Raw genomic sequence first — 16,763 nt, forward strand, 5'->3', positions numbered from 1 at the left:
ATCAGCTGCAGCTTTCTAATATATATTTTTTTGTGAGACCTGTGAAGACACCATTGCAGTGTCCAGTCTACTGAAGATAAAGGCATGGACAAGTTTTTTTTTTTTTTTTTTTCAAATCCTGCTGTGACATTAGTCTTTCAATCCTAGATATATTCTTTAGGTGATAGTAGGCTGATTTAGTAACTCTAAATCACTTACACGTGTGTGTGTGTGTGTGTGTGTGTGTGTGTGTGTGTGTGTGTGTGTGTGTGTGTGTGTGTGTGTGTGTGTGTGTGTGTGTGTGTGTGTGTGTGTGTGTGTGTGTGTGTGTGTGTGTGTGTGTGTGTGTTGTGTGTGTGTGTGTGTGTGTTTGTTTGGTTGGGGGTAGCCAGATGTTCCTCTTTGTGCCTTTAGGCCATAAAACCCCCAATGGTCGCTCTGTGGTCTTGCTCAGATTCTCTGCCCCTCCAAAGGTCACGCCTGTGATTGACCTCGGGTGCAGGATTTTAGGAGCAGAGGAAAGGGGAGATTCCGTCCAAAATGCAAACCTCTCCATGACTTGTCTTTAAAACGTTCTTTAAGTCCTGTATTAAGTCTTCTGTTATGTAGCGGAAAATCCCATTTAAAAATGAAGAGCAAAATAGTTTAGTTTACTTCTCTGTCTGTTCGGATTTGGAAATGTTTATGATTTATTTTGTGTGCTCGTGAACGAGAGAAGGAGAAAACAACATCTACCTTTGAACTGCAATTACTTATCTTAAAAATTGCAACATTATACTCCTTAAAAAATTGCTCAATTCGTTTAAACACATTTATTATGTGCACAATAAAACCTCAACAAGTATATTGATCCTGGCTTAACCAGCGCCCTTTACTCTATTGTTCATAAGCTCAGTATTTGACAACTATTAGGATTGTAGTAATGTCTGTATAGACCAATTGTACTAGAAATAATTTGAAACAGTTTAATAAAGAACGTTAAACTATATTTAAACTGTAATTGAACTTCAACGTATATCAATTATCTGATTCCAGTGGCCAGTTGGAAACAGACAATCAACAAGGTTTTCATTTTGCAGCAACAGCGCAAAAGTTTCAATTACTGTCTGACTACATTGCATTTAGCTGACGCTTTTATCCAAAGCGACTTACCTTAAGTACATTCGACTAGGAAGACACAACCTTGAAGAAAACAGAACCCTATAAGTACATCAGGCCTCACAGAGCCAAGCACCTCAAGTGCTTCTCAACTGGCTATAGATAAGCCAGTCCTCATGTCTGAGTCTGGTTCTGTCTTATCTTCTTTGTTTTGGAATGTGTTCAATACATTACGTTTTTTTTTATTATTCATTATTACCATATAATACATAGATTTAAGAATAAATGAAACAAATAATACAACATTGAGCTGTTTGAGCTTTTCATCTTTACATTATTGTTTTATTTCTCTAAAGTCATTTAATTTTGGTGAAATAACTGAAGTTTTAGTTCATTTTACCCTGGCTGTGGACTGATTCATTATGAGTTGTTACAACGCATGCACAAGACGGCGGGTAGACAAACAAACACGAAACCATTATACAAACAAACACTGCAGTTAGACAAACAAACATAAAAACTCTCAACAACTCAGCCTGACAAAAACTCTTCCAGCCTATTTTAATCCGAATTAGGGAGACTTTCAGAGGGGCCACTAATTATGAGCCCTCTATCCTCATAATTCTCGTGTATCTGCAAACACAGCCAAATTCAGCAATTCATACAACATTCTCAAACCACACATTGGGCACTTTCTTTAGTTCAAAAGCGTCAATAATCGCGGATAATGCTGTATGCTCCTTTTTTCTGCATGCAGCTCTCCCCAGGGGGCGGAGAATCGGCACCTCAGCAGAAATGCTATTTATCCTCTGAAAACTCCTAAATTCGGCGATTTGTTTAAATACAAATCTTGCGCAAACACAGCCAAATTCAGCAATTCATACAACATTCTCAAACCACACATTGAGCACTTTCTTTAGTTCAAAAGTGTCAATAATCGCGGATAATGCTGTATGCTCCTTTTTTCTACGTGCAGCTCTCCCCAGGGGGCGGAGAATCGGCACCTCAGCAGAAATGCCTAAATTCGGCGATTTGTTTAAATACAAATCTTGCGACATTGCTTCTAATTCAGAAAATCCACTTTGCTGGTGCATCTCTCAAAAGTTTCTCTGAATATTTGTTGTGTGTAATTGCCTGGTGAGTTAATTCCAAGAAGCACACACAGAGGAGATCGATGAAATTCGATATTCCTAGGTTATCATTAGCCCCAAATATTCTCATAGTTTTCACATAAACCGTGTTTGCTCGTAGACACCTGTCCCAGCAACAAACACGGGGAAATCGGCCAGGACAATATCCCCTTGACACCGATTCCTGAGGTTATAGATTAGCCTCCAGATGTAAATGAGTAGAGAAACCCAAAAAAAAATGCAGCAGCTCAGTTCTCTCAGGTAATTTTAATACACCGTTGATCTCAAACGCTGGCGAGTCAATAAATGTACTCACCAATGTCTGAAAGATCTGAAGGTGCCTGTTCCGTGACGCCAATCTGTGAGAGAGATTTTCTTTTCAGCAATGTAGATGGAAGGAATGGAGGCTGAAGTCCGCTTTATATCAAACACCTGAGTTTATTGAGAGCCACGGCCGGGAGCATTGGCAGGGTTCTCACACGTCTTCATCATGTGATTCCCCAGCCAACACTGAAGATTACACAGAAACACAGCGCAAATCTACACAGATAATCAAGGAGGAGCCTCTATTTCGCGCGTCTTCTGATCGATAATCACAAGAACCTGGATTCAGAGACAAAGACAGTCTGTTAAAGTCCTCTGGCAGTTAGTCACAGTCCCCCAACAGGAAAGCGGAACCTTTAACCCTTTAACCTTTAACCTCTTAAACCCCTGCTCTAAGTTATAGCAGACCTATGTGAAACACAAAATTCTTTTTGGTACAAACACATAAACAAAAATATTTCCTTCACAATTTGAACTGCTAATGTTTCTGGTAAAGAAACACACTAATGTTATGGATTCAAAAACAACCAAAATCACGATACTAACAAAGTGAATGGCTTCCTGGTGATACTGCTTTTACCCGTCAGTTCTTAGATATTATCCTACTGAAAAAATGAATACAGAATTCCCACAAACTGTCCTCAAATGTCTTTCTATTATGAATTTAGATGAAATGTATATCCCCATAATGACCTAAACAATAAAGTCTATGGCTTTTACTTCTTTACCAGGCTAGTTACATGATGTTGTCCAAATTACATTGTGTCTCATTACATTACTATGTTTTAGCTTAACTGTAAATATGTTCTTTCTACATTTCAAACCTCAGTTACTTTAATACCTGTTGAAACATTAGTTGACACATTACTCACAGGTCAGCTTCTTCAGTATTCCATTCTGGACTTACATCTCTCTGGTAGCCCCTTGGCCACTGATTCTTTATCTGTGTTACCTGCTATAACTCAATCAATATTAGAGACATGTCAACATTCATCAAACAGTGTGTTATCCCCAAATATGGAGCAGGTCAATTCTAAAACTGTCAATCAATGGTCAGATTGAACAATCGAGTTGGGGCAGCAGGTTCCTTTCAGTCCCTAAATGAAAAAAAAATGTACATTGTGAAGTTTACACTCCCCCTTTTTTACACATTAACTCATGTGTAAACAAAATCCTGTATGGGAAGAAAACCTTCAGGTCATAATGGATTATAAGACAATACCAAACATTTTTCCCAAATGTACATCCATTATTTCCACAGTAAACACTTCAGTAAGTGTTTCTCTCCATCTTTCAGTCCTAAAAGAAACAGAATCTTCAAATGTCATAGTTTGAGTTTCACATTCTGCAAACCGCCACCTCCTGTGGGAGTGAAATATCAAGTAGGTTAGAAACGGTTTCCCCTTTTGTGCAATGTTAGGAAACCTCTCATTTCACACATTATTATCACACAGAAATAATGTGTTAGTCCAAAACATGCTTGATTAGTCATTGTTTTAAATCATGCAGTTGCACTGATCAGATGCAAACATACACTCACTCACACTGTCAGGTTGTAAAGTCAAGTTTGGTCAGGTACACCTCAGAGTCAGTCATTGACAGTGCCTTCCCAAGTTACCCTGTCGGTCAGGGTCAAAGGTCAGTTGGTCTCAGTCTTTTTGGCCATGTGTCGTGCTCTGCAGAGACTCCGATGTTCCAGCACAGGCCAGCATCCTCCGTCTATAAAAATCTGTATATATGGAGCGCCATCATTTATTAATTCACAATTACAACTATAATGTTCAAGATATCTCTGTTTTCCCAAATTCCCTGAAAAGTGTTAGCCAAAAAATGTCACTTCCTTATTGTACTACTACTGCAGTTAATTTACACCTAATCAATATCAACACGTCTAATAGATGTAATTCAGAAACTTGTGTACATCACTATTATCTTGTGTCAAAACATTATCAGGATCTGTAAAACTCTGCTATGTATTCCATAACTCATTCTATTAATTTATCTTCAATTCTGGTGCACTTAAAGAACAATGTTACCCTCTTTAACAGTGCGTGGAACCCTGGGTGTCCTGAACATGTAACAATCACTCCTTCCTTTATCAAGGACCTAAAAACAGAAGTAATTTCATCAATGGTTTGTAGCTGAACTTAGGAATCATCCCTCATGGTAGGTATGTTTTTACTTTTTAACATCTCTAAATGTCAGTTAATTACTAACTAAATGAATGTCCATTAGGAGGTGGTGCCGCTAGTCCTCTAAACTCATAATCTGGTGCTGTGCGCTTCCTGTGAAGCTGCAAGTGAGATTTTAAAAACCACTGCAGGGTGGGTCGAGTGACCCCTCCTCCCTATTGGTCGTCAATAATATGCATCCTTCTAATGGGTGATTGAAGGCCCCACATCATTTCCCATGTCAGCATCAGCCCTCTTTACTCTAAAATTACTTTTTAAATAGGAATATGTAGAAATGGAACAAATATTCAATCTTCAGAAAAGTTCTTAACCAATGTCTATCTAGTGGATAGCCAACATATTTTAAAATGTCAGATGTATAAAAATAAGACTAAATACTCCCTTACCATCAAAGTCCAAATCTAGACACAAGGTGAACCGTTTTGGTAACGGACAATTTAATCTAAAAACAAAACAAAATTGGACTTGTGTCCTTGTTTTTTGTTCTTCAAAATACATTAGCAAATACCCTGCGAAGTATTCGCAACCTAACTAACCCTCCCTAGGATATGAAATCCATTAATCCCTTTACTCATAGTTAGTTTATATGTCTAAATTACTATGTGTGACCTAATAATCAGATGTCTTGTTTGTCAACCAAGAATATTAAACTTTAATCTTTTCAGTATTCCAGACCATCGTTTAAACAATCAGCCTCCCTTCTCAAACACTAATGTTATTGTTGTACACCACCCTCTGGAATACTCTTGCACAGTTATGCTGTCAAATCATCGCATATTTTCCTCAGAGTCTGAACCGTCTGAGACCAGCCTGTCTCAAGATCTTGTCACAATGTGAACAGTCAGTAATGCGTTGTCCTCTGCAGCTGTAGCCAATAGGATCAATGAAACTCTTGCACTGGGATGTCCTGAGGGGGAAGGCACCTCTGGATCAATGTGCTACAATCCGCAGACACACGTTGTCCTCTGCACAGCAGGAATCCCCCAAAACTGCTGTTCCTCTTCCCACCACTGTTGCCTTGGCAACGAGGTACACGCAAAATGTCAAACCCTCCTCAGATGCGTTCTTTGCACAGTTCTTCTGTTTCTGTAGTGAGCAACTCTTCACCAACACACTGATTCAGAGTACAACCCAAAGGTGGCGCACAACTTTCCAGTGCCGCTGTAAATCACAGTAAATCAGCAACTGGAGATAAACTCAATTTAAATCTCTCCCCCAAAGGGTTACAACATAAAACGGCTGAGTGTCTATATGGTCAGGAATGCTGAAACATGTGAATGTTAAAACAAATCAATGGCAGTAGTCTACCCAGATTCTTTACTCCATTAACAGTAGTAAAACCACATTGTAAAATCTCTTTTGTCTAGTTGAAGTCCTGCTTACTTCATCTTTAAAATCTTCTTTAATTTGAAACCACAAAAGGTCTTTAATGGTATCAATTGTAGACTTCCTTAATATGAATTGTAAATGCAACATATGTTCTCTTTAGAACACAGATATGACAGTAGCTGCTGAAACTGGTTAATAGCAGTTTTCTGTCAACCTAGTTAAGCCTGTTGTTGTTGTTATATCTAGTAAATATATTTTTATTTCATGTTTACTCACAAAACAATATGGCATTATTTAGAAACAAGTTTTACTCTCTTACCAATAGAGTTGTTCATCAGTGAGTTCAACAGATGCAGCCACCCCCGCTTGTCCCATAAATAAATTGGTTGTGGTTACGTCCCACATGGACATAGCCACCTCTGCGTCATATGCATATGCATAACTTTGGTAGTCTTTTCTATCATAATTTAGCGTTAGATGGGGAGGGTCTGGAGGGGAACCATAAGGCCTGAGGAGGTTAATCCACGGCTTCCATTGTTGAAAAATGGAAAATAGTCCTGGCGTGTTGTCCTGGGGCCGGTCGAGCAACCCCCAGTATATAGTGGCATACTGAGTTGCATCTGAGATTGACCCAACAACCTCTGAGAAGCTGCGGCCATCGCATTGGGTGCAACGGGCTGCACAAACTGGCCATAGGGGGCGGCCATCGCATTGGGTGCAACGTGACCCTGGACTTGGTGTTGGGCCTGTGGGGCTGCCTCATGGGGTTTCTGGACATGCTGCACTTCTGCTGTGTACCCTTGTCCATGCCCTCTCTGTCCCCCTTGTCCCCGCCCTCTCTGTCCCCCTTGTCCCCGCCCTCTCTGTCCCCCTTGTCCCCGCCCTCTCTGTGGTGGGGGCCCATGTGGGCATTGCCTGTACCAGTGGTCGGCCTGTCCACAGGTGAAGCACCCCTGCTGTGGATTTTGGTTCTCTCCTGGAGCTGCTACAAACCCTCCTCTACCTCTAGCTCTGCCTCTGAACCCGCCCCTCTGTTGCTGAAAACCATTATTGTAGCCATATTGGGGCTGGTTATAGGACGGACCTTGGTTGGGAAAACCCCCTTTTTGGTTTGGCTGCCTCGGTGCCTGCTCTGCTGGCTCCAAGGGATGAACAATCAACTGTTTGGCACTCTTCATACTCTCATAAGCCCTGACACCTTCTGCAATTAAGTGAAGTATTTCTTCCTGTGTAGGTGGTTGTGCTGGCACGTGCGTCCCTATACTGTCACTAGAGCGTTGAAACTCCTCTCCCTGGGTCGGGGTTTGGACTGCGACCAGGACTGGGGGAGTTTTGGCCGTGAAGGGGGTAACAGCTACTCCGTTCATGGCGAGTGCTGCATTATGACAAAGCCTCCGTATTTTATCTAACTCCTCCTTTTCTTTGTTTAGTTTCCTCCGGCTTACTAATCCGTGCTTTTTTTGGTTTAGGTCACCCAGTTTTTTACAAGTTGTCGTTCATAAACATTTAGAGCTGAGCTTAAATTTCCTAGAGCTTCATCTCCTCCCACTCTGTCTTCTTCTATCATTTTTTTTTTTTTTTGGAGGAACCCAAGGTCGGCACAAGCCTTTTTCTTGTCTCTCTGTTTGAGTCCACTGAGAATCAATCTCTCAGTCTGTCCCCATTTGCTCTCGGAAACTTCCGGGAATTGGGACGTGTAAATCTTTATTTTTAAACTGTCCCTCCATGGTGATTATATCTTATTTATCTGACTAGGTTGCTATGTGTTCAGTGTTATTTATTAATATATTGGACAATACTCGTCGTTACTCCTAACGTAGTTAATGTATTTATTTAACTGTCCTGCCCTTAATTCAAATGTGTAACTATTTTGAGTGTAAAAAACTGAAGTATTACACCCCCACTTTGAATGATGTATATTTATATATATATATATATATTATATTAATCAAGAAGTACTACCAGAAGCACTTATAATGCTATTAACGGACTGGCTTACCGAAAGGCAGTTGAGTAGTACTTGAAATGTTTTGGCTCTATTAACCCAGATATATATTTCAATTATCCTGTGTTCTTATTTTTTATTTTCCTAGTCTAACGCACTTATTGTGAGTCGCTTCGGATTAAAGGCGCCAGTCAAATGGAATGTAATAATGCAAGAAGTACTACAAAATACCTCCACCAGATGGCGGCACCTCACCAGTTCCACCTCACTTGAGGGGAAAGATGCTTCTGAGAGCAACCAGCTTAAACTTTGCGTATTTGTCTGACCTTTTCTCCCTTATTTATTAGTAGTTATTCACATAAAATTATTATTATAGTCTATCGAGCTTTTTTGGTGCGATGTTTATTTCAACAGATAATGCGACCTTAGAATGCGCTTCGTCACGGCTTTTCAGCTATGTGACATCCTCATGGAGCCGAAACCCAGGTCAACAGAATCCTTTATCGTCACGTTTAGCTTCTTAGATTAATAACCCCACAGAACAAGAGAACGAGATTCTGTTCGTTTCAAAATGACTTTTTGAAATTTGCGTATCTCCTCTTAGATTTATTACATATAATACACTCCAGCGTCCTATGAGGCTGAAGAAGTATTATTCAGTTTCGCCCTGGATGGATATAATTTCTTATGAAACCCACTGGACTTCCCCGACTGAAATTGCTGACTTGATTTCTGTAAAAACCAACGGGGCCCTGCACCATTTTCTTACATTTCTCGTCGCTTCATGTGTAGCATATCCCCTAGGTCCTTAACCTTTGCTTTATCATCATGAGTAGTCCATAGTTACCTACTTTATTCTATATGTATTGCATAATTATATTACATTTATAGTCCGTCGTTACCTATCTATGCTAATGTATGCATTACACTATCTTATAAGATCAGTAGTCCGTCGTTACCTACCTATACTAATATATGCATTGCATTATTTTATCATAAAGTCTATGACACTGAGAAATATTCCTGACAACTCTAAAAAATTGGAATATATCCAAATCACAGATTTCGAATGTAACGGGTATCCGTGCTTACCTGTGTTTTTGTATAGAGCTCTGTTTTTAGTTGTCAGAAGTATTTCGAGGTGCCCCCCTGGACTGCTTCGTCCGCTGGCTCCTGATGTGACTCCCTGTGAACTCCCACTCGCTAACGTCGGGGTAGTGTTGTCACGATACCAACATTTTCGATACTTTTCTTAAAAAAAGGGAAACATGGAATATCGGCTTTAAAATTAGGAATAACAGATGATTTTAGCAGTCAGAACAACTAAAGCAGCAGTGTTACTAAGAACAGAAACGCCAAAGAGTCACATCTAATATAAATATATATAAAAGCATTTATTTTAATTGTGTAGCAGTGAGTTTAACATTTTGGCAGCACTGTTGAGCATTTTGAAAATGTATTTTCATGCCTCTGTGCAAGGCTTAGTCTTTCTATCTTTATAGCCACTGGTGTAAAGTAACTAAATTCATAAACTCAAGTACTACTTGGGTACAATTTTGAGATACTTGTACTTTATTTAAGTATTTCAATGTTTCTTTTGCTACTTTGTACTTCTAATCCACTACAGTTCAGAAATAATGGTGTACTTTTCCTCCACTACATGTATTTAATCCCTTTAGTTACTTCACAGATCTGGATGAATGATGTGAAATATAATCAAGTGTTAAATCAGACTTTAGTTCCACCTGGAGTAAATCCACCAGCTACCCTGCAGTCTACAAAGTCATTCAAACTAGCTGCACATTTACCAGCTTTGAGAACACTTTCATGATCAATCATTATAAAACATATCATATATATTATTCTGAAATGGACCAATCTGCACAATGACTACTTTTACTGTCGCTACTTTAATACTTTTACTTGAGCAACATTTTGAATGCAGTACTTTTACTGTAACAGAGTATTCCTACACTCTGGTGCTTCTAGTACAAGACCTGAGCACTTCTACTTTTACTGTCGCTACTTTAACTATACTTTGATGATAATACTTTTGTACTTGTATTTGAGGAACATTTTGATTGCAAGATTGTTCCTACATTCTGGTACTTCTACTTTAACTCAAGTACAAGACCTGGGTACTTCTACTTTTACTCAAGTACAAGATATATAGGCTACTTATACCACCTCCGTTTATAGCCTATGAAAAAAACTAATAGAAAACGAAGGCTAAAGCTAACGTTAGCAGATAGTGATCCTAGTTTGCTAGTTAAGTTTGCTCAACGATAATATTGCGACAGAAAAACTTTTCAGTGCACATCACGCTCTGCTGCTCCGACAGGAAGCTCTGCTCTGAACACCTGAACCGCCCGTTCACAGACTTCTGGCGTCTTTTTTGTCAACAAGCCGAGGCGCAGCGGCAGTTGCACTCCCACTTGCAGCCATGCTTCTCGTTTTCTCACATGCTCTGGCAGCTAGCGCGTGGCCACGTGCAAGAGAGAGGGGAGGGACTTAGAACGTGCTTGAGAGGAGCGGGACAGCAGGCACGGCTGCAGTGCAAGGAGTGGAAGCAGAGCGCTGAACACACACGGCTCTTATTAAACGGCGTTTTTTCACGGGAGTACTTTCCCCCGTCATTCTTAAAGTACCGATACTAATGAAACGGAGGAATCGTACCGTTTTTAACGGCAGGGTATCGCGGTACCTTTCAAGTATCGGTACACCGTGCAACACTTCGTCGGGGTCACCACTTGTTGCGAGGTGTGAGTTTTTACAACCCAACCGCGTGTTGTTTTGACGAGTCCTGCTTGAAATCATAACAGGGAAGGAATTAGAAGACACCAGGATACCAGTTAAACAATAATCCGTTTTAATTAAACAAAGTAGTAATAATGCAATACGATATAATATAATACATTACTATACAATTCAAAGAATCATATAAGCAACGTGTGGAGTACTCCCGCCCTTATTCACGCACTGCGGACATCCTGTCGTCTTGTCAGCGCATGAAGAGAGACCCAACAACCAGAAAAACATTTCCCTAGTGCAAAGAAGGGGTGGCGTTTCATTGGGGAGATACCAAAACGCTATCTCACAGGGAAATCAGCGCCTGGCAGCTTTGAAAGCCACAGGTGTTGGGAAGGCACCTCATTAAAACTCAAGGAAAATGTCCCTCCCCATTTGTAAAACCTATCGATGGTTTAACCCAGAAAACATTATCAGGGATAATCTTTACACTCCAAACAGAAACCTTAATTCTGCATCTTCCTTCTTCACAAATAGCTTAAAACACTATTTTGTTAAACAGGTAAAAAGTCAAAGAAAAAACTATTGTGCTCATCTATTTCTAAGAAAAAGGGAACATTGTTTCAGAAATCTATAAAAAACCTCTCTATATTGGAGAGGAAAAATGTACCTTTTGTTCCTTCAACTATTAACACACAGGAATGTATAAACTCACACATATACTTATTCAAGATACATAGATTTCCTTAAAACCTGGCCTGCCAGAGATCTCAAACAGAATTTCCTCTCCCCACACCACTCACCCTGTGTTGCATACCTCGACATCCCCCACTGCAATAAAACTTATTTTACAGCCCTTTGTCTCTCGCCATTTTAGTCCTCACATTTATGAAAGGATAAAAACAGAGAAATCACTATAAAACACAAACACAGGTATTGCTTGAACAGTATTCACTTAACTGCTACTATTTGATAATTACCAGGGAACTCAACAGACCTCTTTTAATGTCTGGAAATTGCAACAAGACTTTCTGCCATTTCACATGTATCACACTTCTTTGGTACAATATCTCACATCAATTTCCACAGCGTCTGCGCTGCGGCGTTTTTAGCGATTGCGGCCACTCTAGTCAATGGGTGCTATTCCACCAGACCCGCCGCGCCGCGGCTCGAAGCGTCCCAGAAGCTCCTCGCCGCAAGGAATTTCTAAAATATAGGATGAATCCTATTTTTCAGCGCAGCGCTGGAAGTGGAACGTTCATCCAACAACTGCGAGGCTGCACACACGACGCTCCGCTTCCGCAACGTTTTGATGAACACACTAATTTCTTATTTCTGCATATTGTGTGTTATATTTCTTTAACCAGAAATAACATTTGATTGTGTTATATCTGCACATTGTGTGTCAATGACGATTACTGGAAGTACCAGGTGGTGGATATGGTTTTTATTCAAAAATCAAATGCAAGAATACATTCATTGGACATTTATTTACAAGGATTTCATTAGCACAATATCTCATTAAGAAAATAATTTTTAACATTTAAAAACATTAATATTTTTCGAATTCATCAAATGTTGACAGAACAGATAATTCATAAAATCACACCTAAAAAAACCTTGGTTAAAACAAACTTAATCTGCAGCAAACTATTGTTGCATGAACATAATCGTCAAATGTTTAATATCACACTCACTACAAGCAGATGTTATTAAATATTAATATTAAATATACAGTATAGTTTTTATTATGAAAATGCCAAAACATTTTAAGTCTTTGACATTGCGATGTGTTTCCATCCAGCTGTTATCATACAAATATTTAATTTGCACAATATTTCATTAAGAAAGTCATTTAAACATGAGAATTTTAAAACAGATCAGTTTATAAAAGCCCACCTAAAACATCTTATACCTCGGATTCAGATAAAGCTTGTCAGTGCTAAAATCCGAAAGTAGATCAAGAGGTGTAACATCAGCAACATCGCCTAATGTTATCATTTCAAAGTCTTCAGTTTCTTGCATAACGTATGCAAAGAAATGATCATCAAAGGATTGAACTTGCAGTATTCTAATGAGAGAGTGAAATGCCTCACAGTGGGGTATAAGTTGAATCATTTCCCCATAGAAGTTCCCCTTGATGCTGTGTTTGAGGGGGCAGCACAGATCCAGTCCTGTATGTCTGGCCCTGTATGGTCAGCGAATGTGTGACATAAATGATGCTATTCATCGTGACATTTCCATCTAGGGCTGATTTCAGTCCCTCCAGTATAATATCAGCTTTTTTCAGAGAACCAATATTCACAGGGCAGGCATTGTCGACGTTGCACTTATTACTGAACGGGTCACCAAGCTGGAAATGATACATCTGTTGAACCCGATGTTTCTGAGCTAGAGTTTTTGCAATATTTTCCTGAGGACAGGGTTGTGTCTTGCGTCTCTGACGTGTACAATATCATCACAGGATACACCCAGAGACGGAGGGTCCCTGTGAGGCTCCATGTTGAGATTGACCCGCACGTAGAAGGAGTCGACGCCTTTAAAAGAAGGCGAGGAGAGCTGGGAGCACAGCTCGGAGTATCCTGAGGACAGGAATGAGAAACGCAGATGGTTTAGTCTCACAGAACATAAGACTGAGGTTTCAAGAATACAGGAGAACACAGACTCACCCTCTGTGTTGATCCGGTGTTTGAGAGACGGAGGGTCGGCCCACTACTGCAGAGAGAAGTGTGCGGCCTCAGCGGTGCACTGACCCAGCGAGACACTGCCCCAGCCCCCCCCAAACAAAACCCGCTCCAGCTGGACGACAAGAGAGAAAACATGTTATGTTTCAGCCTTACTTTCTTATGTTTAGGTGATTTTATTTCATGCCGTTTACATTTTTGTGAAATCGTCGGAAGGGAAGGCCTGACGTGCGTGACGCTGCGTCTCAACTGCCGTAGCGACAAGAGGCAGATATGATATCTCCCTTCTACACAATATAATATTTGCAAGTATAGAGTAGTGGCTGATGTTTTTAGTCAGAAACAGGTAAACTGTAGTGTACACTTACTACTAATAAATAACTTTAGTGCCGAGTTACAAGAGACTGTATATTAACGCAGCCTCTGTCGGTCTTCTCACTCTCACTTTCCCGCCACATCTGGCCAAACAATGACATCTAGCCAAAGTAGCTAGATAGCATTAAACATATAGCTGCTAATGCTATCAATATAATGCCAAATGAAGAATGATGGTCACAGAAAAGAGAGTAAGCCAAATTAAGTTAAAATAAATATAATAAAAAAAGAAGATGGGCCTAAAGGAAAATAATTGTCATCCAGGCAGCTAAACTCAAACAATATGTAGCTGTTCAACATTGGCAAAACATATTTATTTAAGTTAAAAAATATTTATTTAGACCCCTTGCTCACATTATGACAATATCTGCTCACTTTGTTAAAAACGTTTTGTTTCTGTAATAGCCTACCTAGTGTTACGGAGCGTCCACACTATAGCTTCAAAAAAAGCTTGGAGCTGGGCGTGTCTGTAGCTTGGGGATTTTATTCAAGCAACACGGCCAACAACCAATCACATGAATCTCCCGCCCCCGACATACAAAGCAAAAAACCCCGGGGATTTTATGGGAGCAATATATATATAAACTCCCCAAACAGGCGAAAACCTACCAGTTTCCCCCACTGTCTCTGCCACCTCCCTCCAGGCCTGGTTCCTCCGGTTTGTATCCCGGTAGGTGAAGAGGGTCTGGTCATACAAAACCGGGTGATTTGCTACAGCGATAATTAGTTTCTCCTCCAACTTTTTTTGAAATATAGAAATGAACGGCGGGATATTTCTCCCAGCTTAGACACGGTTTGATTGGCTACGGCTTGAGCTGTCAGATTTTCCAAAACGGGATTTGATTGGCTGGTTCAGCTTCTGACGCCGGAGACGGACCGCTATGCTACCCACAATTCAGTTCGGCGAAAAAGCGAGGCAACGTGACGTCACCCCATTTAAAGTGAATGGGCAGATTGGAGTTGTCGACGCTGTCGACGCTGTAGTGTGGACGGGCCGGACTCTCCTCCGCTGACACATCCATCCTCCACAGCAGCCAGAAGTGAAAAGGGCAGTTTGGATATTTGATGGACAGTTGAAAAATGATACATTTGACATAACTCAACCGTGATTGGGCAGGACAGTGGACACTAATGTGTTGGCTATGTGCATTTTATTTTCCACATGTGTGTGTAAAATGCTTCAGAAATGACACTGAATGTGTTGAATTGCCTTTGACACAGCAGTGTGTTAAAAAAAATGACACATTACTTCTAAGAGTGTAGTTTAGGTAGTTTGAGAGGTGTCTCCGTCCTGTCAGATTAGACTTCACTCACGTTTAGGTCCATATCGAGAGAAAGATAAATAATCTGAATTCAGTGTGCAGTTTACTTTGACACGGGGGTGAGCAGCAGAGGTGGGGAGAGGCGGGGCTATTGCCTCATCATTATCAGAAAATGATCGTAAAGGGCAGGGGTTTTCAACAAAAATTCAACGAAGTCCAGTTAGAGAAAATCTCCCCATGCAAAGGTCCGGAACATCAAAATGTCTAAATTCAGGGTTCTTACACCTTTTCCAAAGTCAAATTCAAGCACTTTTCAAGTTGCATTTTCAAGCTTTTCAAGCAGTTTACAGCTTACACGCGCAGTGCCGGCTGGAGCCGTAAGCGTGACATCTCAGCTGGCTCTAAGGAGCAGCAGGAGATACTCACGACATCCGCCTGGGCTTCTCAAAACAGTTATACTTTATCTGTTCTCACAAACCCAGAGAGAGTCAACCCATATTCTGGAGAGAGAGGTTCTCTCTCTCCTAGAAAGAAGGGTTTTATCTATAATGCCCGCCGAGCAGAGTCAGATTACGCAGACAAATGTCCTCGTAAAGCACCCGCTCAACATGGGTCTCATAATAAAACTAAACCCCGCGCGCCACGGCGTGCGGAGAGTATTGGTTATTATGTAATGCGTAGTGGCACTACACCCGACTTTTCTAGCGCCTACGGGTGCTGTCCTTTCACAGAAGGTGGTCACCACGGACGCATGTCAGACAGGCTGATAGGGTATTTACGAGGGTCGCCCGGTGAGAGGCCTCTAGAGCAGAGGCCTCCAGCGGACGCACGTAAATTACCCGGAGCTTTTAGCGGTGTTCCCCACCCTAAAACGCTTCCTGCCTTCTCTCAGAGGACACCATGTCCTCGTGAGGACAGACAACACGATATCGTGTATGAACCGCAAAGCGAGGTTGCGTTGTCTCCAGTCACACACACTGGCACACAAACTGATCCCTTGGAGCGACAGACGTCTCCTCTCTCTGAGAGCGACACAGGTACCGAGAGGGATGCACCTCGGGACAGAACTACTATCCAGAGGTGCACCACTCTATGCAGACTGGACTCCACATCCAAGGATCGTGAGTCCGCTGTGGGTGCGTTACGGCGGAGCCGCGTTAAATCTGTTCGCATAAAGAAAAAATGCTCAATGACAGCTGTTCTCTTTAATGCACGATTTAAACGCACTGTTAGGCGGGGACGCACTCGTACACGATTGACCTCCGGGTCCTCTGTACGCGTTCCCACGCCTGGCTCTGTTACCCCCAACTCTGGCCAGAGTGAAGGAGCAACGCCACACACTTACTCTGATGTTTCCGCCCTAGCCCTAACGTACGGGCTGGCGGAGATATATCAGCTGTTGTGCGGGCAGCCATGGTGCCATGGCACCACGGGCAGCCGTGGTGGGGGCGGGCAGCCCCCACCACGCAGGGACAGATTGTCTCAGGCGGGGGGGGGGGCAATCCTTCACCCACGCCCAGAGCACGGGGCACTATGGGCCTGACCCGTGAGTGGTACAATCTGAATACAGTGGGACTCCCTCAAAAGGTGATAAACACTATTCAGAGTGCGAGAGCTTCCTCCACCAGGTCTCTTTACGACTGTAAGTGGAGAGTGTTTGAGGAGTGATGCCTTCAAGAAGGACACATCTCTTTTCA

The sequence above is a fragment of the Pseudochaenichthys georgianus genome, chromosome 13 (assembly GCF_902827115.2).
Source record: "Pseudochaenichthys georgianus chromosome 13, fPseGeo1.2, whole genome shotgun sequence".
Lineage (NCBI taxonomy): Eukaryota > Metazoa > Chordata > Actinopteri > Perciformes > Channichthyidae > Pseudochaenichthys > Pseudochaenichthys georgianus.